The following is a 26,557-nucleotide window of genomic DNA, read 5'->3' on the forward strand; positions in this document are numbered from 1 at the left end:
TAGTAGGCTAACTTGTTTTTCTATTTCCCATATTTCTTGTGGACCAAAGATAGGCTTAAAGCCTTGAGTAGCTTCTATCTAGTTCTGCTGCCTCCCAAGAATGCTCCATAGGTGGTAAGAGCCTCTCACTTTTAGTTATCCTAAGCTAGAACAGTGGTTCAAGTAGTGATAGCCTGATCTCATCTTTGTAATGTTCACCAATTTTTCACATGTTATTTTAACATCTGTTAATGATGATCATCTAATCAGTAATCTTATTATGGAAGTTGTAAGATGATATTTCTATCATTTCCATTCATATATTATTGGAAATCTTATTTTTAAAAAATGTTTCAATGTTTATTTCTTTTTGAAAGAGAGAGAGAGTGAGAGTGGGGGAAGGACACTGAGAGAGAGGGAGACGCAGAATCTGTAGCAGGCTATGAGCCGTCAGGACAGAGCCTGACGGAGGGCTCAAACTCACAGTTCACGAGATCATGACCTGAGCCACGCAGGCACCCTTGGAAGCCTTCTGATTGAATGACTCTTCCTTATTTAGGAGGGCTGAACAGTTTATACTAGAGGAATAAGATAATCTTTCCCATTTAATTACTTTCAGGGTAGTGTGCCTTGGAAGCCTCTTCTATTGTCAAATGAATTTTATCTTTTTTTAAATCCTTATGAACCAATGACTTTTTATTAGTTAATTTGTTTTACTCAATTGCTGTCATTATGTGTTTGATGGTTAGATTGCCTATTGGCTAGCAGAAGCCTCTTGCCCTCAGAGATTTAAAGGCATTGATCCACTGGCTTTTTAAAATTGCCGTTTTTTAAATCCTTTAAGTAAAACGAACTTTGTTTCTCTCTGAAAGTTTGTAGGATCTTTTCTTTGTCTCTGATGTTCCAACATGTCATAATGATGGAACTATTTTCTTTCTTTTTCCTGGACTTGCTTATTTACTTAGGTGACCTTTTCAGTCCGCAAATGTATGTCTTTCAGTTCTGGGAGATTTTATTTAACTACAAGTTTGATAATTATTTTCCCACCCTTTTCTCTGTCTCTCTTTCTAGTATTCTTTTTTTTTTTTTTTTAATTTTTTTTCAACGTTTTTTATTTATTTTTGGGACAGAGAGAGACAGAGCATGAACAGGGGAGGGGCAGAGAGAGAGGGAGACACAGAATCGGAAACAGGCTCCAGGCTCCGAGCCATCAGCCCAGAGCCTGACGCGGGGCTCGAACTCACGGAGCGCGAGATCGTGACCTGGCTGAAGTCGGACGCTTAACCGACTGCGCCACCCAGGCGCCCCTCTTTCTAGTATTCTTATTTAGATGTTGGATCTTTTTCTTATTTTTGTCTCTCATATTTTTTTCAGTCCGTGTGTTTTTGCTTTACTTTCTGGGACATTTCCACAACTTAATCTTTTCTGCTGAGATTTTCAATTTTGACATCATTAGCTTTAATTTTAACTTTTCACCTATTGTTTTTAATATTCAGTGGAAAAGCATATTTTGTGTTCTCTGAATATTTCCTTTCATAGTCTTTTACCCCTTTCATGGGCATAATGTCAACTTCTTATCTCTCTGAGGGATTAATAACAGGGATTCTTGAGAATGTATTCTTCCTGTGTAAGATTAGGGACTAACGCAAGATGTTTTTCACTTCTGACATCAACTTCAAATTTGGTGTTCACACGACCAGCTTCAGATTTGATACTTTATGAGGACTCGCAGAACTCACAGAAAGCAGTTATACTGATAGTTATGGTTTAGTACAGTGAATGGCTACAGATTGAAATCAGCCAAGGGCAGAGACACATGGGCTGGAGTCCAGGAAAATTCTGAACACAGAACTTCCAGTTGTCTTCTCCAAGTAGATTTGTGGACAGTGTTACTGGCTCTTGGCAACAGCATGTGATTGGTCACGGGAAGTACTGCCAACCAAGGAAGCTCACCCGACTTTAGTGTCCAGAGTTTCTCTTGGAGCTCAGTCACACAGACAAGTCAACTTGCCACATGGCTGACTTGAGTCTCCAGCCCCTCTGGAGGTCCAGCTCCTAGCGCACTACCCAGGTCCCTATTATAAATCACCTTTGAGTCTCTAGTGTGGCCTAGGGCCTCCAGGTAAACAAAGACACTTTTATCAGGCAGGACATTCCAAAGCCTTAGAGTTTACTTCCCAGGGTGTAGTCTTCTTCAGGGTGATTTTTTTATTTGCTGGATTTTGCCTCTGTATTTCACCTGTAGGTGTTTTTTTTTTTTTTTTCAGACATCAGGGGATTTTTACTATTTGCTTATATTTAAGAGCAGAGAAACAAAAAGTTGATAGTAGCTATGTTTGTATGGGTAGGGTTATCTGCCTGGGTAATCTTTTGAATCCCTTATGCTAGTATATTTAAATTATTTTAAGACTTTTCCTTTGGGGATGGTCAGATTTCCCAGAGAATGCTCTTGTGCTTTCTTGCCTAGAGAGTACAGAAGTAGCTGCCAGAATTCTGGGATCTGAGCTGGAAAAGAAGACAGGGAATTTCAACATTCAGTCTGTACGCATTCACACAATCTCTCTGAGCATCGTATCCCCATTCTTAGCTATGTTTGGTGCCATGCAGCCCCCAGACCCTCTGTTCTACCTTTCCCTTAGGATAAACCTCCAGCTTTCTAGCAGTGAAAGGGATGAATTGTTAAATTGATTTTCAGCTGTCCTCGTATTTTTAGCACTGTCTTTGTCCCTGCTTCCAGAGTTGCCTGGTCCCACTGATTCCTATTCTTTTAGGATTCTGTGTTGAAATCAGATTAATTCTCAGCTTTTCCCACTGCTGATTTAGGATTTAACTTTGGAGCCTCACATATGGTTCTAAAGGCTGTGCATTGCACCCATGTGAGTGGTCTGTGTGTGAATGGCACCATATGCAATTAGTGCCCTAGGATTGTGAAGCACGCAAGATGGCCCAGCTTAGATTTTCTTGGATCTAATAAAGGAGTTACACCTCCTCTTTCTACATTACATTGTCCAACATTTTGTTTCTGTTTTCTTCTCTTCACTTGTACTTGAACTTATCATTATTATGTTTAATCCCTTACTGTTGTTTTAGTATGAGCTGGCAGGAAGAACTGTTAAATGTGTGTGTTCACTATCTCCCGCCAGAATTCTCCCAACAGGTTTTCTGTGTTCTAACAACACAGTCTACATATGCTTACGGTTTCAAGCATGTATAATTTTGCATCCAAAGAGGTCCTTGTCCCCAAGTTCTAAGCAGTCTGACAACCATCAGGATTTGCAAAGGTGATGGCGGTGGCAACCGTAACGTACAATTAAACTATGAAGTTGTGGGGATGGGCGTGTTTGGTTCATGCTGTTAGCAGCCACTAGGAGTTGCCTATAAGAGGTCAGTAAATGGGTTAGATGGAAGAAATATGATGGCAGCTGTGCATCCGAGAATGCCCCTTAGGTACAGAGATGGGGGAACAAGGAATGAATGAGAAAGCTTGGCTTAGGCATTCTTACTCAAATTAAGAGGCAGTGTCATGGATGCAACTGAACTGAGCAGTAGCTAGCTGTGCCTGTTGGCTTCACTGTCTATTACTTTTTTCTCCTAGGCTTCTGGGTCTTTAAGACGGAGTGTCTTATATATGCACCATTGCAACTGAACTATTTATTGGGTGCCTACTACTTGTTACATAAGTCCCTACTAATCATTCATTCTTTAGTGAGAATTTAAAATACAGATGCCCCGTGGGAGAGATAACACGTTACATTTTGTACTTGTCCACCCCCAGTCAATCAATAAATGTATGCAGCTCATCTTAACTGGTTACTCTTAAATGGTTAAGAGTAAGACAGTAAGGGAGTGAATATGTATAGTGAATAAAAGCACTAATATTGCTTCCCAACTCAGTTTTGTATGGAAGTGTTCAATGAAATTACCTATCAGTTCTTGTTGGGGAAGAAAACATAGCTTTGTGGTTAAGATTGATGGGGAAAAGTGTGAGAAACATTCCTTTGATCCAACAGCTGAAAACACTTGAGAAACACACACATCTAGAAAGAGAAACAAGAAAAAGTCCTTTCAGTATTTTTATTGGCTCCATATTCATGAATTTATCATTAATTTTTTTAAAAAAACTAAAATGTTATTACTATACAATGGCTCTGGTCATACAGAAGAAGGTTCTGTATGACCAGGATGTAGCATCTGGTGCTGCTTCTTTTGGGAATGGTATTGAGAGAATTAAGTCTGTTCTCTCTGGAAGTGAATTTGCACACCAGAAGTCATGCAGAAATAGTGCTTCTAGAAAACAGAATGGCACCATCCTTGTTTTAAGAAGTACTGCAAGAAAAAGCAGACTTAGACCCGAGTGCCCTACTTCATAGGTGGAACAGTTACAGACGCTCCCCTGCAACGTGTCACCATGGGGAATGGAACCTAGCACATCCAGTTGAGAGCAAGGGATGCCATCACAGCCAAGGGTACGTGTAGGTACAAATGGGACAGCTCATGGGCACTTTACATTGACCACATGCTCAAGTTCACAGAACAGATGCCATGCAGCCCTGGAAGGATGTCCTCTGGCTTCAGTTGGTAGGTCTTGGCTGTGGGAAAGGGAGGCTTGTGATGTGGCTGTTATAGTTGAGTTAAAACTCAGTCTTGTTCTGTTTTGATAGTCAGGAGGCCACAGTTGCTGTGGTGATGGTCAGACGTGGCCAGAGCCCTTAAGTGTGATATGAGGTAGAGAAAGGAAGAGGGGTTTTAGGAGACGAGGAAGCCAAAAGCAGAGACACTTTAAAAAAAAAAAGCAATAATAATTTATTAGAAAAAACTTTTTTTTTTTGGCAACCATCACCACTACTTATTTCCAGAACTATTTCATCATCTCAAAGAGACACCCTGTACCCATTGAGCAATAAACTTCCCATACTGTCCTTCCCCCAGCCCCTGTTAACCTCTGCTTCTCTGTTTCTATGAACTGCCTGTTCTAGATACCTCATATAAGGGGTGTCATACGCTTGTCCTTTTGTGTCTGGCTGTTTTTCAGTTAACATAATGTTTTCAATGTTTGTCTGTTCATCTCTTGATGGATGCCTTGAGTTGATTCTACCTCTTGGATGTTGTTAATGCTGGAGTGAATGCTAGGGTACACATATTTGAGTTCCTGTTTCCTTTTCTTTTCTTTTCTTTTCTTTTCTTTTCTTTTCTTTTCTTTTCTTTTCTTTTCTTTTCTTTTCTTTTCTTTTCTTTTCTTTTCTTTTCTTTTCTTTTCTTTTCTTTTCTTTTCTTTTCTTTTCTTTTCTTTTCTTTTCTTTTCTTTTCTTTTCTTTTCTTTTCTTTTCTTTTCTTTTCTTTTCTTTTCTTTTCTTTTCTTTTCTTTTCTTTTCTTTTCTTTTCTTTTCTTTTCTTTTCTTTTCTTTTCTTTTGTTGTTTGAGTACATTACCCAAAAGTAGAATTGCCAGGTCATATGGAAGTTCTTTGTTAAACATTGAGGAACAGAGAAGAGCTTTTAAGAGTGAAGTTTATTTTGGGGCACCTGGGTGGCTCAGTCAGCTAAGCATCAGATTTCGGCTCAGGTCATGATCTCACCTTTCATGAGTTTGAGCCCCGCATTGGGCTCTGTGCTGACAGGTCAGGGCCTGGAGCCTGCTTCAGATTCTGTGTCTCCCTCTCTCTCTGTCCCTCCCCTGCTCATGCTCTCTATGTCAAAAATAAATAAAAACATTAAAAAAATTTCAGAAAAAAAGAATGGCTGTACCCTTTTAAAAAAAGTGAAGTTTATTTTCTTTTCCTAAATGTTTATTTGTTTTTGACAGAGAGAGAGAGCGAGAGAGAGAGAGAGAACGCATGATTTGGGGAGGGGAAGAGAGAGGGGGGACAGAGGGTCTGGAGCGGGCTCTGTGGTGACAGCAGAGAGCCCCATGGGGGGCTCAAACTCATGAACTGTAAGATCAAGACCTGAGCCAAAGTTGAACGCTTATCTGACTGAGTCACCCAGGCTCCCCTAGTTTATCTTTTTCTTAATGGGATACTGAAAGGATGAGATTTGGTGAAGTTGTTTGCAAGCATTCCTTAGTTTCCAGAGATTTCTCTTGGTAAGTGGTTGTTATTGGGTCTTGGTGAAATGGCATTATATGCATGTTTCCCTCTTTTATTTTCGGGATCACTAAAAAGGTCTCGGTTGAATAAGGTCTATCATAACGACTTCTATTTGAGATGGTGGGAAAATACACCAGGACACAGGCTGAGAGGGGCTGCCTCTGTGTTTCCTGGCCCCACTTATGTCGTGTTCTTCATGTCTGGTGATTCGCTGCTGTGTTGTTCAGGGGCAGAAGAATGTCACAGCCGTCTGGGAATTTTGTGGTCTAAGTATATTTTCTTTTTCTTCCTGGACTCTTGGAGCATTTTTCTTAAGTTTCTGGTTAAGTTTCCCCACACTGTTCCTGAGTCAGGATCCTGTTGATTTGGTGGTGGGAATTACTAGAAGTACTGTGTGTTCGGAAAACAAGACATACACTAGTGTGATGGCCGCATCATGGCCACGGAGTGGAGACTTTGGATGTTGTCAACTATTACTGATATGATGAAAGTAATTGGTATGGCCTCGGAACTAGAGTTGCCAGATGATATTGCATCAGAACTGGAGTTGCCAGATAAAATAACAATACGCTCAGCTAAATTTCTATTAGGTAAACAATGGGCACTTTTTTTTTTTTTTAGTATAAGTGTAAGTATATCCTATGCAGTACTTGGGATATACTTATACTAAAAATCAGTTATTTTGGGGCACCTGGGTAGCTCAGTTGGTTAAGCATCTGACTTCAGCTCAGGTCATGATCTCATGGTCCGTGAGTTTGATACCTGCATCGGGCTCTGTGCTGACAGCTCGGAGCCCGGAGCCTGCTTGGGATTCTGTCTCCCTCTTTCTCTGCTCCTCCCCCACTTGCACTCTGTCTCAAAAATAAACAGTAAAAATGCAGATGCTCAGGTTCTATCCTATGGAATCAGAATCTGCATAAAAAAATCAGTCATTTTTTTTTCTGAAATTCTAATTTAATTAGGTGTCGTATATTTTTATTTGCTAAATCTGGCTACCTTCCTGAGAGCACTAAATGCTTGTAAGGCCTTTTCTTTCCTTCAGAGTGTTCTTCAGCACAGGTGCCTCTTGCCCAATGCAGCTGGCTCGTGTTTCCCACGACAGCCAGGGTGTCCTCTGTGGAGCCTGGCGGGTAACACTGGCACGTCGGAGAGGCGGTTACATGGATACGCTCCGAGGGGCCAGTGTATCCACAATACAGGGGCTTGATTTTCAAACCTGGAGGTTGAAATCTTGACTGAATTGAGACAGTGCGTGTTCAGACCTCGGAGAGGTGGGGAATTAGGAGAGAGGGGTGGGTAGAGTTCTGGGAAAAGGGGAACAGGGATCAGATGAGCCACCTTGTCCGCATTTGTGTCCCAAGTACCATCATCCCAGGCGTGAGTTGATGGTCAGCCGTTACCTTTGGTTCCAGCACCTGGCTGCTGGTCAGCATGGACTGGCCCTCAAAACCGAGTCCTTCCCTTTACAGCTCCTGCCCCCTGGTGAAGTTTTCTCCTGCGGCTTTGCAGCTCCAAGCTTTCATGTATCTGAATCTTGGCCTATTCTATATTTTATATTTTAAGCCCAATAATTATAGCCCCTGCAGCTGCTAGGTAAAGTTAGGCAAGTTCCATCCAGATTGGCTTTCTGATGAGGTTTGATAAATTAAATTATGGTCATGTGTAGAGGAGTGAGTGGGGAATGCTGATTTGGATGCATGTCCTAATGCCTCAGCAGCACAGAGCTCCCCGAATCTCTTTTTTTCCTTTCTCATTCTCTCTCTCTCTCTCTCTTTTTTAGATTAAAGAATTCTTTCTCTCTTCTCCCCACCCAAACCAACAGAAGCCAATGTCCTGCATTCCATAGGAAAGGGTTACTTTTATAAAGCATGGGTGTGCTGTAAAAGGCATCTGAGGAGCTCATCTAGGTTGTTTTCAGCTTACTTTCTTTTTGACAGCTTTAAAGGGCCTTTTAAAATTGCCAGGAGAGTAGATTCATATTTTTATCATTCCACCTGCATAGCATTTTAGACACATTTATATTCCTGAAAGCATAATAGTACATAACATTTAGCATTTAATTTATGACTCCTGCCACATCTGGTATAAAACTCCTTCTGAAGCAATAAATCAACCTCTTCATGTCAAATTGCCATTCATTCTTTGACCTCCTCCATAATTTATGGTTTGTGAGTGCAAAATGGGAGAAGCAGCTTAAATCAAGTGGGTTTTAATTAACAATCTTAGAAAATTCAGAATATTTGCAATTTATTCATGAGGGGAAAGGACTTGGTTGGTGGAAAGAAAAGTGTGGGGGGAAGCAGCCTATTTTCATGGGTAGAAATTGAAGTCTGTGCTGGGTGCTTCAGAACCACAACATGAGGATTTTTCTGTACTTTGAGCCAGGGAAACAAAGTGATTCTGATAGGAAAAGCCATCCAAGCTCCTAGGACAGAATTCATTTTCTAGGAGAGATTTTGAGAGGAAAGAGTAGGGGGAGACAAGGCACCACCTTCTGCTCAGTGCAGCCTTTAACAGAGTTGCCTGGCTGCTGACACGGTGCCTTTCATGTCAAACAATTTTATTTCTAAGCTTTTCACAGTGTGTCCTAAGTAGCTTCTATTAGCATTGTCCTGTCCGTTTCCTTGGCAACAGAGCTGGTCAATTTAGACACCATTTAAGAGCTGTGCAAAAAGCAACAGCCAGCAGTGTGATGGGCAAAATTACAGAGAGCAAGCTGAATACAATCCTTGCTGGAGGAGACGTGTTTTCTTCCAGGGCCCATTTTATTTTAATTAAAATCGAAAAGCTCTTTTAAACAAGGCCCTGGATTAAGCACAGGCCAGAGTCACCGGCTGTACGACTGTACAGCCACATTCCTTAATGTTGTCTCTTTAACCTTAACGGATTGCTTGTACTTTTTCTTTCTTTCTTTTCTTCCTTCCTTCTTCTTCTCTTTTTGTTTTTTTAAAGAAAATCTTCATGGTTTTATTGTATCACGAGGCATTGTAACATCTGAACGAATCAATATCTGGGCCATGAGGCAGCTGCTTTATCTTTCACTTTTTTGGGTTACTAGAGCAACTTGTCAGTAGATTAAAAAAAAAAAGGAAGAAGAAAACCTTTGCATTACTTAAGTCTTTCCGAGGCATGTACTGGAACAACGCAAACTTCTGGCAGATGCACCTGGTCTGGCATGCAGACATCCCGCACGACACCTGGGTAGTGTGCCCGGCTCCCTCTCCCACTGCAGGGCTCATTTAGGGATGGGATTTGGAGCATCTGCAGAATGCGAATAGTGTCAGGAAGGGGAGGGGGAGGAGACAGCAAGAGTGCCTGGCTGGGAGGGGGAGGAGGTCAGCTTGTGCAGGGCAAGCCTGATCATGCCTTTGCTGCAAACCCAAGCATCGTTGATGTTCTTTAATAGGAACGTGTGGTGGAACCCCACAATGGGGTCCCCACCGACCTTGAGCTGGCCCACAACCATGCTGATGATGCAGCTGTCCGGCACAGGATGATGGTTTTGCGCCACGATGCCGTGCTGGGTTTTCTGGAACGGAGGCTAGACAATTTCTCTACATGGCATCTTTCCCTAGGAATTGTTGTCCTTCCCGTGATGTGTCAATACAAATTGTGCCTAGTTGGAGTCTGTTGTTATCAACTAACTGGTAATAATTTCGAATGAAGCCAGATCCGGTCTGCTCCCAAATTGGCTTGTCTCCCATTCTGGAATATCATCCGACCTCATTGAGACCTTCAGGATGGCTTCTCCTGTGACTTCCAAGAGGGTTGTTGACACATACATCATTTCCTACTTCACTCCAGTCGTCTGCAGGCTGACTGAGGCCAGGACCTTTGAGGAGCAGAAGTGACCTTGACCTTTCACCCACTGGGCTCCAGCCTTCACAGACCCTCGGGTCTCCCAGGGGCTGGCTCCATGGCCATGGTGGCAGTCTCCTTGCACTTTTTCAGATAAACAAGGACGAAAACCCTAGGGGCAGCATGGTAGCTTGTCACTAATCTTTAGAGTAAATACAGAACAGAGAGAGATGACTCTTCATGTCTGCACTTGTGGGTAAGTGGAACAGGAGAGAACCTCCAGCTGTACACACAATGATTCCAGTTTATCTTGTGTAAGAAGATAAACCTTTATTGCAAATACCTTTGGTGGGCTCATTTGCTATTTATCTCATTTCATTAGTTGCGAGACTGTATGCAGCCAGGTTTTCCTGGTGACCTTATGTGGAACATTTTGAACATGGAATCAACTAAAACTTTGGAATTTTCAGGACTGAGCTCTGTGTTGGTAATTAACGTAGCACTTACCATTGCATTCATAGTTTTTTTTTTTCCCCCTTCGGGTAGGACAGGATACAGCATATTTGGGGGTAGGGGAGATCTTTTCTCCCAACATGGAATATGTCAAATTTCCTTGTCCTCTGAGATGAAAATAATTTATGTACTGTGTATATTTGCAAATAAGACAGGAAGATTGCTTACTTCTATAGGGACTTGAAGGTAGCTTCAATATCATTTTCATTTTAAGAAAGTTGGGCAAGGGAGGTTGTGTTTATGAATACAAAATTTTTGATAATACCATCTACACTATGGTGAGTGCACTAGGACATTTCAGGATTTGCTTCTTTGATGCTTTTAAATTACTTTCATCTAAGTGGAACCCTGCAAAGCTGTGAATGCCTCTTCATTGAAAGTATTAAAGCGGAGACATAAGTCTTGCTGTTGGAGATATCTTACATAGGATTCATGCCCAGTAGAATTCTACATTTCTAGGACTTCTAAAGCCCGTTCTTACACTGACATTCATGATCCAGTCCTTGAAGATGGACAAATGCATGTTCCGCAAAGTAGCCCAGGAATTGGAGGGAGAAAATGACCCTTCCATTTTGTTTTCCCCAGTTATCTGTGAACATACTTCACCTCTCTCTACAGGTCTCCCATTTTTGGGGGGGGAAATGCAGAAATGTTCATCTCCAGGCTTTTTGGATTCCTCTCTTATCAACAAATATAGCAAATGACTCTGTACATTTTTGATCAAATATTAGTAGGATGATAAAGTTTCCGAGATTTCTCTGCATTTTTTTTCTTTGGGTAAGAATCAGCCTGAATCATGTCTCCCATTGAAAGGGTTACTGGGGCCTAAAACCATTCCGATCAGAATCTCCATGGCTAGATAACAAAGATGCCAATTAATGCTGGCTGTAAAGGGGAACAGCAGGGTCCACCAGTCATATTCCCATATGGCACACAGGGACAATTAGATACATAGGCTGACATTTCATCTTTGGTATTTACATAATGCATACTATGGTGATTGATAGGAAGGAGGTACATAGATGTGACAGACTGACAGAGGATAAGGGCAGATGTCGTCCGTCTTTTTCATTATGATGACTATTTTAACGAACAGACCAACTCATTTCTGCAGACCATTAAATCATTTGACAGTATAAACATCTGGAGAATAGCCCTGGGGATTGGGTTTGTCAGGTGAGGGCTCTTGCTGGCAGGGAGGAGGCATGGGGCTTTTCTGGGGCTGCTGGTTCTGGGGAGAACCACAAGCTGCCCATCACGGAAAACCCTGCTTTTCTTGACATCAGGGGTTCAGGATGTGGAAAAGATGTGTGTCACTAAGACGGTGTCCAGCTGAGAGCATGTTTCTGTCCTTTTACATTCTTTCAGGATTCTTCTCTCCAATGTCTGGCCTTTCCTGGTTTCCCTAGCTCTAAACCCGATTCATTGAATAACCTTGAGCAAATGACAACCTGTTTTAGATTCCTGTTTTCTCATCTGTGAAATGAGGATCCCTCTAATGCCCAGCTCTGTCTCCCAGGGGAATAACTGTTTCTGAAAAGCGTTTTGATCTTCATGGGGAAGGGTGTTCTACAGCAACACAGAATTATACTTGGTTCTGTACCACCCACAAGTTTAATTTCTGTGGTCCCAGCCTGACGCAATAAACAATCTAAGTGTTTCTTGCTGTGTGCGGGTAGTGACGCCCGAGAGGGGAAACCATTTAAATTTCAATGTGAGCAGCATTTTTTGTCTTATCTTTGTTCCTCTAAGACAGGATTCTCAGCGTTGGGACTATCGGCATGTGGGGATGGACGGGTCATTGTTGTCACCAGCTCTTGCACGCATTGCCCACTCTTTACTAGAGAACAGTATCATCCTTTCCTTCTTTCCTGGGCTGTGACGAGCAAAAATGCCCCCAGGCATTGCCAAACGTCCTCTGGGCTGTACAGTCATTGTCTGTTGAGAAGCCCAGCTCAAAAACATGCTTGGACGGTCAACCCAGCAACTTGAGATGGGGTTGTGCTCAGATCTGGGCCTCAGCTGGTGCTCATAGAAAGTAGCTGGTGGCCTGCAAGGTTTGAAGCAGATTTCAGAAAGAGAAAAAAAAATCCCATTTTTATATTTGAGTACAGTTAGTTACATGAGAGTCTTCCGGCATTTTGTCCCCCTAGATTGCTGCTGCCTGTCCCGGTAATGAGTGTAAACAGTGGGTGCTGGCCTCCGAGGTTTCCTCGGATGAGGAAGAAGGGAGGTGTTGGATCTATTTGAAGTCTACAGATTGAAAAGCAGACATGCAGTCTGGCTGTATGAGACACAGTCGCCCCCAGTAATGATTTTATATGGTTTCTTGGAAAAGCTTCCTGCTTCACAGTCACAGCCTAGGAGTGGGTTTTGCATCCAGCAAACATTCCATTGATTCTTCCTATATTCAGGGTGTCATAGCAAAGTGTGTGCCACACTGGGCTGGCATAGTCTCTGCACATGATGCAATCATTGTCACTAAGTCATAAAACAACCAGGAAGGATCCTGGCTTAAATAACTAAGACATAAAATATTGCATCTGTCGCAGGAGGCCAAAGAATGGAAAGGTATTTGGATATTTGGTTAATTATTCTACCTGGGAACTGAAAATGCTGGGTGTGTGTGTGTGTGTGTGTGTGTGTGTGTGTGTGTGTGTATTTAAAATCAGAATTAAATGTTAGTGGAAGAGGAATGTTTTTCTGAAAGAAGCCACATGTGTGAGAATTTAGACTCTTTTTCTACCCTTGTCAAAGAAAGTGCCCACCGTCACAAACCTGTGTCCAGGTTCTAACCTGGTTACCTGTGTCCAGGTAACTAACCCTTTCACCTTTCCAGGAAACAGATGTAGAACAAGGAGGTATAAATAAATTCTGATAATCAGAAGAGATTCCAGAAAACCCATGTACTAGGATTTGTGTACTAATGGATCAATTAAATAATTAATGTCTTTACATCTATTTCAGCCCATCCATTCGACACCTTTCAGCTCCCAGGGAAGAGGAAGTTCTGGTTTGGGAAGCAGGCTCCGTGCTGCCTGGGCAGAGTCTATAATCTTGGGACCCAGGGTGTGGTCTAGACAGGGAGTGTGGGCTCCAGGTGGGCATATTTTCTTGGTTCTTGGATCCAGTAGCCTATGTGGGGTGGGACATGGCTGGGAGAGGAACAGTCTAAGGCCCTTTAAAGGCCAAAGCCCCGAGTTGGGATCCTTTTATCTACTTCTCTTGACAGTCGCCCTACTACTAGATTCTGGTTGAAATAAGACAGATGTAGTTGGCTTGGGTTAAATGAGTTAATGCACACAAGCCATTAGGAAGAGTATCTGGCACATGTAGGCAATCTGTAGGTATTAGCTGCACATGCTGTGATTAACATTGAGGAGTTCAACCTAGGTTTTGGTTCCTGGTGTATTTTGGGTACACTTCCAAAAACCAGAGATAGCTTGAGAAAGGAAAAGTTAAAAATTTTTTTTTCCCCAGCACTGTTCTCTTCTGATGGCTGTTCCATTGGCATAGTCTAGCATTTAAAGAGTGAAATTTGAGGTTTGAGCTTACAGGTTTGGGGTACCTTGATGAATCACTGAGGGCTTAGAATCACATCTATGGTCTGACACGCCATGCTCTTGGATTGGTGCTTCTGTCAATCAGATGATGGTGCCTACCACCTTACACTGGCCATTGTTGGACCATCTCACAAGTATTTAGCTTGGGCAGGGGAAGACAGTAAAGACAGTGCAGACGGAAGACTCTCAATTCACCAACACTGCTAGAAAAACTACTCAAAGTATATCCTGTAAATGGTCGGTCGTCAGTTGTTTACCTTTTAGAGATTGCCTGTGACTTTGTAGCTTAAAGTCAAACTGGTCAGGTACTCCAGAGGAATGGTTGCTTGCTTTTTTTTTTTTTTTAATTAAAAAAATTAAAGATTTCCAGCCATATGAGTTACTGATTCTATTAGTCTTAGCCATCTGCTTTGGGATTCCTTTAAGAATATTGCTGGGCTACCTATGTCAAAAAACGCATGATAGATTGACTTATAAAACTTTAAAAGTGATATGGCAAACTTTTCCCTCTTCATCACCTTTGCATCATTGACCTCCACATGAATCCAGTCTGAGACTTGGCTGTGGACCTCTCTGAGTTAACAAATCATGGTGTAAAGTCAGGCTCATTTATGACTTCTGAACGCCAGCGATTCTGTCCAAAAGCCTGAAAATAGCAAAGGGCTTCAGAATGAATCATCCCCATTTATTTTAGGCTTTCAGTTTCTACTGAGCAACTTTTACAATTCAGTTCGTCTAGTTGGGGAGAAGTCTAGCCAGTGGGGCTGTGATGAATCAGGGTCAGAAACTTGATGATGAAAAGGAGGGCTTGGTAAAAGCAAATTTTTAAATTTTAGGAACAAGATCAGCTTTCATTGTTGGGCTTAACTTGTGGCCATTCATGCAGTGAGTGGCAGGGCAGAAATTTAAGAGAGAGAGTGGTCCATCACTAAAAGCTGCAGGATTTATTTTATGCCATGCTGATGCATTTAATGTGATCTGAATCGGTTCTCTAGGAAGATAATTGTGTAGCAGCATAAAATGCATTCAAAACATGAACATATTTTTCTTCTAAAATAATAAGGTCATTTGCTAGGGAAACACTTGTTTTTTTTTTTTTTTTTTCCTCCTGTCCTTGATTCATTTCTCTTTAAACTGGTACTGCCTTTCTCCTTCCTCATTAATAAATCTCTTTGTTTCCTACAGAGGAGAATAAATAAACCCTTCCTTTCTGCCCACAGAAAAGCCTACTATGTATGTGTGTGTTTTCCACTCACTCTCATTTCTGATGAATTCACGAGCAGAAAGAACCCCGCATTACTGTCTTCTGTCAATCAGCTGAAAGGGAGCTGGGATCTCACTCGTGTAAGCATCCGGGAGCGTGGCCACCCAAGTTTTAATACCTCCGCTTTATAGGGATCCCGATAGAGTGAGCACTGTCAGCAGTTCCTCCAGAAAATAAGTCACTTAAAAACACCTCATATAGGGGAGCCTGGGCGGCTCAGTCAGTTAAGTGTCTGACTCTTGATTTCGGCTCAGGTCATGATCTCACAGTTTGTGAGTTCAAGCCCTGCATTGGGTTCTTTGCGGTCAGTGCAGTGGGATTCTCTTTCTCCCTCTTTCTCTGTTCTTGCCCCACTCATGCTTGCGCTCACTCGTTCTCTCTGTCTCTCAAAATACATAAATGTTAGAAGATAATTAAATAAAAACCTCATATAATATTATGGTGTCTTGACATTAAAAATTAAACTGAGGCTCTTGACTCACAATTAAGACCCGCTCAGAAAAAAAAAAAAAATGTGTTCAGTGAATAGAGTTTTTCTTTGCGGAGATGATCTCCTTTGGGGCATGTGGTTGTGGCTAGTTCTCTTGTGCTGACCGGGCGCCTCAGAAATATCCCTGGTTCCTGGATTTTTCCTTTTCCCTCCATGTCTGCCTTGAACACATACCCATCTTTCTCTCTGTGCCCTCAGCACTGGTCTTTGTTTTTCAAGGTGACAGCCATCTAAGCTAAGTTGCGCTAACAGAATTTAGATCCAGGAAGACTCACCAGGGGTTCTAAGTCCACCCCTTCATTTTATAGAAAAGAGAATCAATTGCAAAAGAAGTTAAAGATGGTGTGCAAGATTTCACTGCTACTTAGAGAAAACCTTGACGCTGGAGCCTGGGTTCAGGTCTGTGTTCTCTCTCTCTCTCTCTCTCCCTCTCTCTATTTAAGAGAGAGGGAGAGAGAGAGAGAGAGAGAGAGAGAGAAAGAGAGTGAGCGAGCAGGGGAGGGGCAGAGAGAGAGGGAGACAGAATCCCAAGCAGGTTCTGCGCGATCATGACTGAGCCGAAGTCAAGAGTTGGACACTTGATCGACAGAGCCACCCAGGCGCTCCAGGTCTGCGTTCTCTTCATGGCACCTTCGACTTGTCTGATTTGCTTCTGGCTGCTAGTCCCCTTCCCAAGGACATTGGTATTCTAGAAGCTGAAGAAATGATTTAACAGCAACAATGTGAGAGACACTAGCAGGTTGGTGTGGATGCTCTTTTCGAAAAGAACTGATATGTTGGAGACCAGGCTTTTGGAAGCCTTCTGCTGCACACTCTTGGTGAGTCCTTATCTCGATCTCCGGTGAGCTTTGTGGGACCTGCCCACTCAGCTTTCTTCCAGTTAAATAATTACTGTCATTTAAACTTCCAGGCAATTAAAAACTAAATAAGGCAACATTTTCTTTCCAATTTTTCTTTGTTCCTCAAATTATTTATTAATTAAAAATACTTACTCTTGGTAGAAAATTTGAAGAATACAGAAGAGTTGAAAGAAGAAGGTGTCACTCACTTTCTTGTTGAAACCAATCGCTGGTAACATGTAGGCATTTTGGCTTTGTTTTATTTTCATTGCTTTGCCAACTTAAAGATTAATGGTAATATTCTTTCTTTTTCTTTTTTTTGACATTTTTTTCTGAATATAAAAACGTGCCTTTTATTAAAAAAATTTTTTTATGTCTATTTATTTTTTGAGAGAGAGACAGAGCCTGAGTGGGGGAGGGGCAGAGAGAGAGAGAGAGAGAGAGAGAGAGAGAGAGTCACAGAATCTCAAGCTGGCTCCCGACTCTGGGCTGTCAGCACAGAGTCCGACGCGGGCTCGAACACATGAACTGTGAGATCATGACCTGAGCTGAAGTCGGACGCTTAACTGACTGAGCCATCTAGGTGCCCTATAACATGGGCCTTTTAAATTGTTTTTTTTTTTTTTTTTTCAACGTTTATTTATTTTTGGGACAGAGAGAGACAGAGCATGAATGGGGGAGGGGCAGAGAGAGAGGGAGACACAGAATCGGAAACAGGCTCCAGGCTCTGAGCCATCAGCCCAGAGCCCGACGCGGGGCTCAAACTCACGGACCGCGAGATCGTGACCTGGCTGAAGTCGGACGCTTAACCGACTGCGCCACCCAGGCGCCCTTCTTTTTTTTTTTTTTTTCAACATTTATTTATTTTTGGGACAGAGAGAGACAGAGCATGAACGGGGGAGGGGCAGAGAGAGAGGGAGACACAGAATCGGAAACAGGCTCCAGGCTCTGAGCCATCAGCCCAGAGCCAACATGGGCCTTTTAAAGGAAAACTGGAGAATGCAGATAAGTATAAAGAAGAAAATATATCATTAATAAGCTTGCACCTAGAGCTTGCCTGAGCGACACATTTCCTCCTAGCCTCTTAACAACAACAACAAAATCCATATTTCCAAATTTCACTTCATAATCAAAAATTAACCAGCGTAAAGCCAAAAGGAGTTACTGATACTTTTCGCTCGGGTAAGAGGAAGACCTTCCAATTAGTTGCCAAAGTCTGTTTCAATCTGAGGTAAAGTTGGATACAGGTAAGCTTTCATTTCAAGAGGAGACTTCAGTCTAGACTTTCTCCTATAGGAGTTCACACGTTAAAGCCTATGATGGGACATTCTGAATGTGGCAGAGGTGTGTTCTAAAATGTCTGGAATAATTGTAGCTTTTTTTCAGCTAAGTCTTTTATGTCCTTTTCAGAATGCCCAGAGACGTGGCAGGCAGGGTGTGTGGTCATGGGTGGCTTTCTGCAATGTATGACCCGAAGGGGTCTCTTACAGAAAGGATGCTCCTGGCTTGAGTGCATTACAGGGACGTGGCGCCATTACTGCTGGTCTCAGAGTGAGCACACTCCATTGCTAATCCCGAACACCAGCGTCTTATGTGTTCCCTCACTTTCCTCCTCCTGCCTCTCTTCCTTCCAGCTAAGAGGACAAAGTGTAGTCTGAGAACACAGCCTCTCTTGTGGGGCCAGACCGATCGGCTCGTTCTTTTCCAGGTGCACATTTTGCTCAGCTTGTGCCTACCGACTGGGGTACGCTTGTTTATCTAACGGAAGCTTTCACAGCCTTCAAGACTACGTGATACTTCCTGCTCTTGCTCCCACCAGGCCATGCACTCTCTGAGCTCCAGTGGCAAATGCTCTCTCTGCTACTTATTTGACACTGATGTTTGCTGGGGGAAATACAATTCAGGATATGTGGGCATTGACCCTGTCTTTCTCCATGGAAAATCACGCATCCTCTACATATTTTCCCCATCTTCCAAAATTCCCAAAGACTGCATTGGAGTGGGGTGGAATCTCTGTTCTGTCCCCACTCCATACCACGGGGACAGCTGCAACAATTAACCCAACTCGATGACGGTCAAAACTCGTGCTCTCTTTCCTCTACAAAAAGCTTGCTAGTTGCATCTTTCAGGCCAAGGGCATGAAGGGATGCTCTCCCAGACATCAGCGAGGCCCCTGTGTGGGCAGTGCCAGATATATCTCTCCTGGATGGGCTGCCTTAGCCTTTCCTCTTGTTTCCATGCCAGCAGAAGAAGTGAGCTCTCTGTGAATCATGCTAGGGTAATAATCAACTGTCCCAAATGTTCTGAACAGTATGGACTCAGTGGGGACACTCCATCATTTTCAAAACGTGTGTGCATTTCCCGTCATCGCCCTGACAGCCATACCTCCTCCACTAAGTTGACTTTCTCTTTTCTCTGGTGAAGAAAGAAAAGCACTCTGGTCAAGTGTCAGTGACAGATAAAGTGAAGGGCAACATTTTCTGACATTTGCTGCCAGGATCACCAGACAAGTGACTTAGTCTAAGTCACCGGTGAATATTCCCTGATTGCTAAGAGAGGTTTGATGGGCCCTAGTATATTTGACATGTATGGTCTTTGACACATATCTCTTCTCCTCAAGAGTCAGAGGCATGAGCAGCCCTGGGTTTGGATAGTTGACTTTCAACTGATCTTGCAGTTCACCCTGAATGTGCTTTTTTCCAAGTCTCTCTCTCCTTCTTTTTCTTTCTTTCTTTCTTTCTTTCTTTCTTTCTTTCTTTCTTTCTTTCTTTCTTTCTTTCTTTCTGTATCATCCATCTATCTATTGTCTATTCATCTCATCTGCCTCTTCATGTATTTAAAAAAATTTTTTTTAATGTTTATTTATTTTTGACAGAGAGAGTGAGCATGAGTGGGGGAGGGGCGGAGAGAGAGGGAGACACAGAATCCAAAGCAGGCTCCAGGCTCCGAGCTCTCAGACGCAGGGCTCCAACTCACGGTGTGTGAGCTCATGACCTGAGCCAAAGTCGGACGCCCAACTGACTGAGCCACCCAGGTGCCCCTCTTCATGTATTTTTAAATCCACTATTGGATTTATATAAATTCACCCCCAAAATGAAAGTATTGGTAAACATGTAGGCATGATCTGAATGCCTTAAAAATTGTCATTTTTGTTAAGTAAGGTTGAGATAGGAGCTTTAATTTCTAGTTTCATAAAACTGTAAATTCATTGCTCAGACCCTCTGTGGCCTGGCTTCCTGAGCTTGCATGTGAAATGGGTGATGCCTGCAGAATTTGTCAGGAGGAATGAAACTGGCTTCTGTGAGTTCTTTCTTGTCACTGTGGCCTACGTTGGGTTGAGGGCCTGCTGGTAAAACCAACTCCCGGCTCTGTTCACGAGTGTTTTATTTAATTTCGTTTTATAGTTTTAGAGACACTTCTTTGCCATAAGTGAAAAATTGGTCACTTCGAGTTCCTGAGCTTTATTTCAGTTGGGTGTGGAGTTGTAAATCTTTGTTTTTATAAACACGTGAGGGGTGCCTGGGTGGCTTGGTCCATTGAGCATCAGACTCTTGGTTTCGGCTCAGGCTGTGATCTTGCAATTTGTGAATTTGAGTCCCACACCGGGCTCTGTGCTGTGTGGAGCCTGCTTGGGATTCTCACTCTCTCCCTGCCTCTGCCCCTCTCCCACGCGCGCGCTCTCTCTCTCTAGATAAATTAAGAAAAATAAAAATAAAAATAAAACCAGTGAGATGGGCAGAGGGATGTCCACACAACAGTTGTTAGGATACGTGGGTACACTGTAAGTGTCTGAGGACCTACAACAAATTGGTATTGAGGGTCAGAGAGCCAGCCAGAGAGGCGACCAGTAGTCTAGTGGTTTGGTCCATTGAAGCGGATGGATGGATCAGGTGGATAATCTGTCCAGCATGGATGCTGAGTAGCCCTTCTCCCTTTGTGGCAATGGATCCGTAGCCCTTTTCCGTGGAATAGGGAGGAATTTGCCCCCATGATATACGTGATTGTTCCTACTCTTCAAACCTCAACATTTCTTGAGACGGTGCATAAGATGTTCACCTCTCTTAAAAACAAAACAAAACACATTCTGAATGTTGGTAATTCTGATCTGTGTGACTAATCTAGGAATGTTTCAGGAGAAAATTCACTGGCCATTATTATTAAGAGTCCTGATACAAGGTGATTTTTATCCTTATTTATGTGGACATTAGCATGCTGACTTTTGTGTGTTGTTTTTTATATCACAGCTTCACTGACATATTCTATGTACTGTGCACTTTGCCCATTTTAGGTGTGCCTTCAACGGCCTAGTGTATTTGCAGAGTTGTGCACCCCCCACTGTCATCAATTTCAGAATGTTTTCATCACGCCGAGGAGGAGCCCTGTTCGTGTTCACAGTTACTCCTCATTGCCATCCCACCACCCACCCCAGCTCCTGCAACACTGGTTCACTTTATATCCCTATGCCTTTGTCTCTTCCGGACTTTTCTACAGATGGAGTTACCTAAAGTGTTGTCTTTTGTGACTGACTTCTTTCACGTGGTATAATGTCTTCAGGTTCACCAACTTTGTAGTATGTATTTATACCTTTCCTTTAAGTTTCACAGGATCACCTTGAATATTCATGTTGAGTTTCTGGTTTCATATAATCACACATACATAATCCTGTCTATTTCACCCCTCTCTAAGGTTTTTTTTTTTTTTTTTTTTTTTTTAGCTCTTTTAAAAATGTTTCATAATGTTATCTTGAAAGATTTGAAAATAAGATTTAAAGAAAGTATCAGACTGGTTCCAGAATTACCCTTATTTATTTAATACCAGAATAATCATCTTATAAAAATTTCTGTGGATTCATTTCCCAATTTTCAGGTTTTTTTCTTTTACATTTGTCTATATTCTTTTTAAGGCTGAAATTTGAATTGGAAACACTTACCTTCCCAGAGGAGTATTTGTATGCTTAGGTTACTTTAGAGGCTTCAGTGATTTAGGTTAAATTGAATAGTTTTCCAACTTTGGAGAGGTTATATCTCAACAGAACATGCCTGCTGATCCATTTAAGCCCACTCATCTGGAAGTTTTGGAGGCTTTTTCCTTCAAAGCAAGTAAATGGTTTGGAGATGAGAAAATTTCCCTTTCTAGTGGCATATTTTTCTTTTCTTAAATCTGTTTTAATGTTTATTTATTTTGAGAGAGAGAGAGAGAGAGAGAGAGAGTGCAGAGGAGGGGCAGAGAGAGAGGGAGAGAGAGAATCCCACGCGGGCTCTGAGCTGTCAGTGCAGAACCCGATGTGAGGCTTGAACTCATGAACTGTGAGCTGATGTCAGTAGTCGGTCACTTACCTGACTGAGCCACCCAAGTGCCCTGTGGCATAGTTTTCTTTTTGTGGTTATCCCTCACCTGAAGGATGGCCATGGTACATGGAAGACATGATAATCTTGATGACCCCAGACCTCGAAGAAAGACCTAAGATGTTTGGGACATTGCCTTTCTGATCCTCTTACCAGTTTTGGAAGACTATTATGTTATATCCAGCAGTGCGATTAAATGGCTATAGATGATGGGTAACCAACATACCAATGCTGATAGTTTATGAGAACAAATGCAATCTATTTATTCTTAGTTGTATCTGTTTTTATTTCTGTCCTTCCCATGTACCCACTGAGACGAACAGTGAATAGGTAGATCTTTATAGAAGAGGAAAAAATATCTCTGACCAAAGCCACACCTAACTATAGCTAAATGTAAAATTAGACCTGTTAAGAGCAGGCCAATTAAAATGGAAATCAGAGAAATGGAGAATTCTGATCATGAAGCCAGGTTAGCACAGAAAAAGCTTTCTTTGAAATTATTACAGGATGTAGAACAATTAAAATAAGGACCCAACGTATTAGGGCCAGTTCTTAATTATATTAGCGTTGGAGAAATAATTAATAGGCATATATACACGCTGTGCAAGTTATCTTGTGTGTAGTGATTTGTGGGCCCATTTAATTCATGGGGAGCCAGAGTTCATGGATCCACAGAAGGCTAAATTGTATTGCTTGGTATAAAATCTAATTGGGCAGTTTTAAAGTTTATGACCTCTGGCACAATATGCTTCCGGGAAATGAAAGAAGGATGTTCTGTTACTCAGAGATCATTTTACAGTGTACCTGGTATATCCTCCATATATTTCTAGTGACTTTCTTACGTTATCCTTCTTTTCCTTCAATACAGAATACAGAAATGAAATGTTGCAAGGTTTAGCATAGAGTGAGAAGGTTAAAGTAAACATGTAGCACTTACGGTGTGAAATCTTAGAAGCAGCCGTTGCATTTATTTTGGAAACAAAGGATTTGTACAATGGACAGTATTTTCTGTCATGTGGTTATTATACCAAAGGCTTTTGATATTAATTGAGAAATACAGATTTTTGTTGACTGTCTTCTTGGTTAATAGCCTCCATTTAAGAAAAGTGATATAATTGGAATCTCAGAGTAAAGAAGAAGTCTGATTGAGGGTTTGGTGTTGGTGCATGTTTTATTTTGTTATACATCAGTAACCTTTGCAAAAATATTCTCCTGGCAGTAACAACATTAAATCTCAAGCAGCATACGATGCAATTTGTGTCAACTGCCTCACTCTAGATGCTGTGCTAAGACAACATTGCCCTAAGTGCTTTGGGCAATCATCCTTAACTGGAAAGGCTATGCTAACCACACTGTAAAATGAGTCGGTTCAAAATGAGCAGGCTGGAATAAGAGATGATTTAGTTCCATGATCCACTTGGAACCTGGGGTATATTCACAATCGGCTCTGGACTGCCGGATGTTATTGGAAGCATGCAGCTCACCAGGTTAACGGAAAGTCGTATTTTTACAAATAAGCCTGCTGGGAGGGGGCTGCCATTAGTGGCTCAGTGATGCTGCAAATGGCTTTTCAGCTACAAGTCACTTCCCGTGCTGTTTCCAAAATACTGTAAAAAGGTATAAAGAGCAGAGGGGGAGGGGGTGACTTTTGTCTCCTTTAAAAGGCATTACCCTGTAAGACAGAGTTTGGGGAGTTTGCTTTGAAGCATCTTCAGTCTGTGGGCCCCCTGGGAGAATGGGGGCTGCCTCTCTCCACTTGTCACAGTGCAAGGACAGCCTCCTCGAATTTCCTGGCGATTGAACTGGTGTTTGGTTCCCGTACTTTTTGTAGAAGTGTAGTACGACTCCACCATATTTTTAAAAAATTTTTAATGTTTATTTTTGAGAGAGAGAGAGAGAGACAGTGTGAGTGAGGAAGGGGCAGAGAGAGGGAGACACAGAATCCGAAGCAGGCTCCGGGCTCTGAGCTGTCAGCACACAGCCCGACGTGGGGCTTGAACCCACGAACCGTGAAATCATGACCTGAGCTGAAGTCAGACACTTAACCGGCTGAGCCACCAGGCACCCCAGACTCCACTACATATTTTGACTGTCCTTTCTTCACCTATATTTTATTAGGTACTAATGGGGTGGGGGGAATAAATAAAAAAATAGAAGCCATTACATACACATTTTTTTTTTTTTAAAAGGAAGTCTTCAGTAAACTAATGACGTAGTTCTCTTAGTTAAGAAACACCGAAGCCCGGGGCGCCTGGGTGGCGCAGTCGGTTGGGCGTCCGACTTCAGCCAGGTCACGATCTCGCGGTCCGTGAGTTCGAGCCCCGCGTCAGGCTCTGGGCTGATGGCTCGGAGCCTGGAGCCTGTTTCTGATTCTGTGTCTCCCTCTCTCTCTGCCCCTCCCCCGTTCATTCTCTGTCTCTCTCTGTCCCAAAAAAATAAATAAAACGTTGAAAAAAAAAAAAAAAGAAACACCGAGGCCCAAAGTTTGCAAATGATACTGGCTGTTTTTCTTACCTGGTGTGTAGTTGTTTACCCAGAACTATTGTGAGTGGAAGAGAAAAGGGAGATTGGGAGTTCAGAGTTTGCAGTCAGGGTGAAATAAAGAACAGAACTTGTCTCCTCACTTTCGATTATTTGCTACCCATGGCAATAATGGTTATTGTGGTGGTGCCTACAATGTAACGCATGAGTGGTTCAGTTAGGAACACCACTAACGCTATGGCAGGTTGGTGTTTCTTCACAGGAATTTGTTAAAGTTTTCATGTTTCTGCCTGGGATGGGAGAGGAATTAATTTCCAGCTTGGATGCCAGTTAGGGAGTCACTCTTTGTACTAGAATGGATAAAATATATCTTCCCATTTATTTGTTTATTCATATGTGTTTATTGTGCACCTGTAAGCTGTTGGGCTACTTGGGGAACTAGGTGAAATAGCTCCTTCTCCTGGAGCTTATGGTCTGAATACACAGAACATGACTGATGATGAAGGACACGCGTGTATGATGAGAGGGAAACCACTCCCGGGCCATAAGTAAAATGGCGGGTGTCTACTCTGCATAGTGTGTGTGGGAAGGGATAGGTTTCTGTACACGTGAATCAGTGCCGTCTTGGTACAGAAGAGGAAGGTTGTCTCAACAGAAACCCATGTCCTGTGTTACGAAAGTTAAAATCTCAATTAGCAACAGGAACTTCAGTGTTCTACTTCTCTGCACAAACAGTGTGGCTTCTTCATACATTTCCAGTGTCTCCCTGACCTAGCACTGCAGTAGCTTTGTGGACCCATGCCATTTATTAGAGATATACTGTGGGCTCTTTCAAAGGTATGTTATCATAGCCTTTCAAATAACCTTTGTAGATCTTTCTCCCTTGTGACCACACAGTCCTGTTTCTCAGGCAGACCACAAAGCAGTTGTTAGCAGGGCCTTGGGTTATACCTACATGTAGAGGAAAATGTGTCATTTTGATATGTCAAGGGAGAGTCTGTAGCGGCCCCCAGCCTCTGGCTGGGAAGCCCTCTTCTCTTTCTTACTCGCCTTCAACCTTACACATGGAAAAGCCTGATTTTAAAATCCCATGCCTGGGATCAGTCTGTTTTTCCACAGTGAGCTCTAAGCTATTGCATTAACAAGTCAGACAGGTTGTCAAATAAGAAGGTCCCGAATTTTGTGAAGAAAACATAACTTGAGACTGATGTGGGGTACAGAAGAGGTTGAGGTGGTCCTGCAAAAAAGGGAATGAAAGCAGATCATATCAGAGGCTGTTCTTTTAAGTAAGTGGTTTATGGATATTCAGAGAATCCAACCATAAGGAGTATTCAGAGATGGTTGTCTATAGTCCTGCTTGAGGTATTTCTATTGTAAAATAAATATAAAAGACTGCTTTTCTTAATGAGCACTTTTTATCTTATTCATGAAGTCTCTAGTGAAGGATGTCCCCAAGTATTGTAGACACTCTGATTATAGTCAACTCTACCTTGTCTGGTGCCCCAGTGGGTCCACCAGGTGAGCCACATCAATTACAGAACTTTAGTCGGGCTCTCCGGAGAGACAGAACCAATACGACATATGTAGACATATAGAAATATATTTATTATGAGGGATTGGCTCATGAATTACAGAGGCGAGAAGTCCCACAGTCCACCACCTGCAAGATGGGGGCTCAGAAAAACCATGATAGGTTTCTAGCCAATACCTGAAGGCCTGAGAGCCCAGGGAACCAATGGTGCAGGTCCTGGTCTGAGTCCGAAGGATAAGACAGACATCCCAGCTTAGGTGGAGAAAAGTGAATGAGACCTCTTAACGTCTTTTTTTTAATCTTAATTTTTTATTAAAAAAAATTTTAAAAAAATGTTTATATTTGAAGGGGAGAGAGAGAGAGAGAGAGAGAGAGCGAGCGAGCGCGTGCACACGCATGAGCTTGCATGAGCAGGGGAGGGGCAGAGAGAGAGGGAGACACAGAATCTGAAGCAGGCTCCAGGCTCCGAGCTGTCATCACAGAGCCCGACGTGGGGCTTGAACTCAGAAACTGCAAGATCATGACCTGAACTCAGAAACTGCAAGATCATGAGTTAAAGTCGATGCACAACCGACCAAGCTACCCAGGCACCCCTTCCATCTTTTTAATTCTGTTCAGACCATTAGCAGATGAGGTGATGTTTCACCCACATTGGTGAGGGTGATCTTC

The 26,557-nt window shown here is 42.4% G+C and overlaps 1 long non-coding RNA gene and 1 pseudogene across 1 annotated transcript in view; one reads left to right on the forward strand and one right to left on the reverse strand.

Moving 5' to 3' along the window:
- LOC147580694 (uncharacterized) overlaps nt 1-26,557 on the forward strand; it is a 442,720-nt gene that overhangs the window by 64,032 nt on the left and 352,131 nt on the right. The window lies entirely within an intron of this gene.
- Nucleotides 9,345-9,768, reverse strand: LOC112853570 (nuclear transport factor 2 pseudogene; annotated as a pseudogene).

The sequence above is a fragment of the Puma concolor genome, chromosome B2 (genome assembly GCF_028749965.1).
Source record: "Puma concolor isolate L17-30 chromosome B2, mPumCon1.1.hap2, whole genome shotgun sequence".
Classification (NCBI taxonomy): Eukaryota; Metazoa; Chordata; class Mammalia; order Carnivora; family Felidae; genus Puma; species Puma concolor.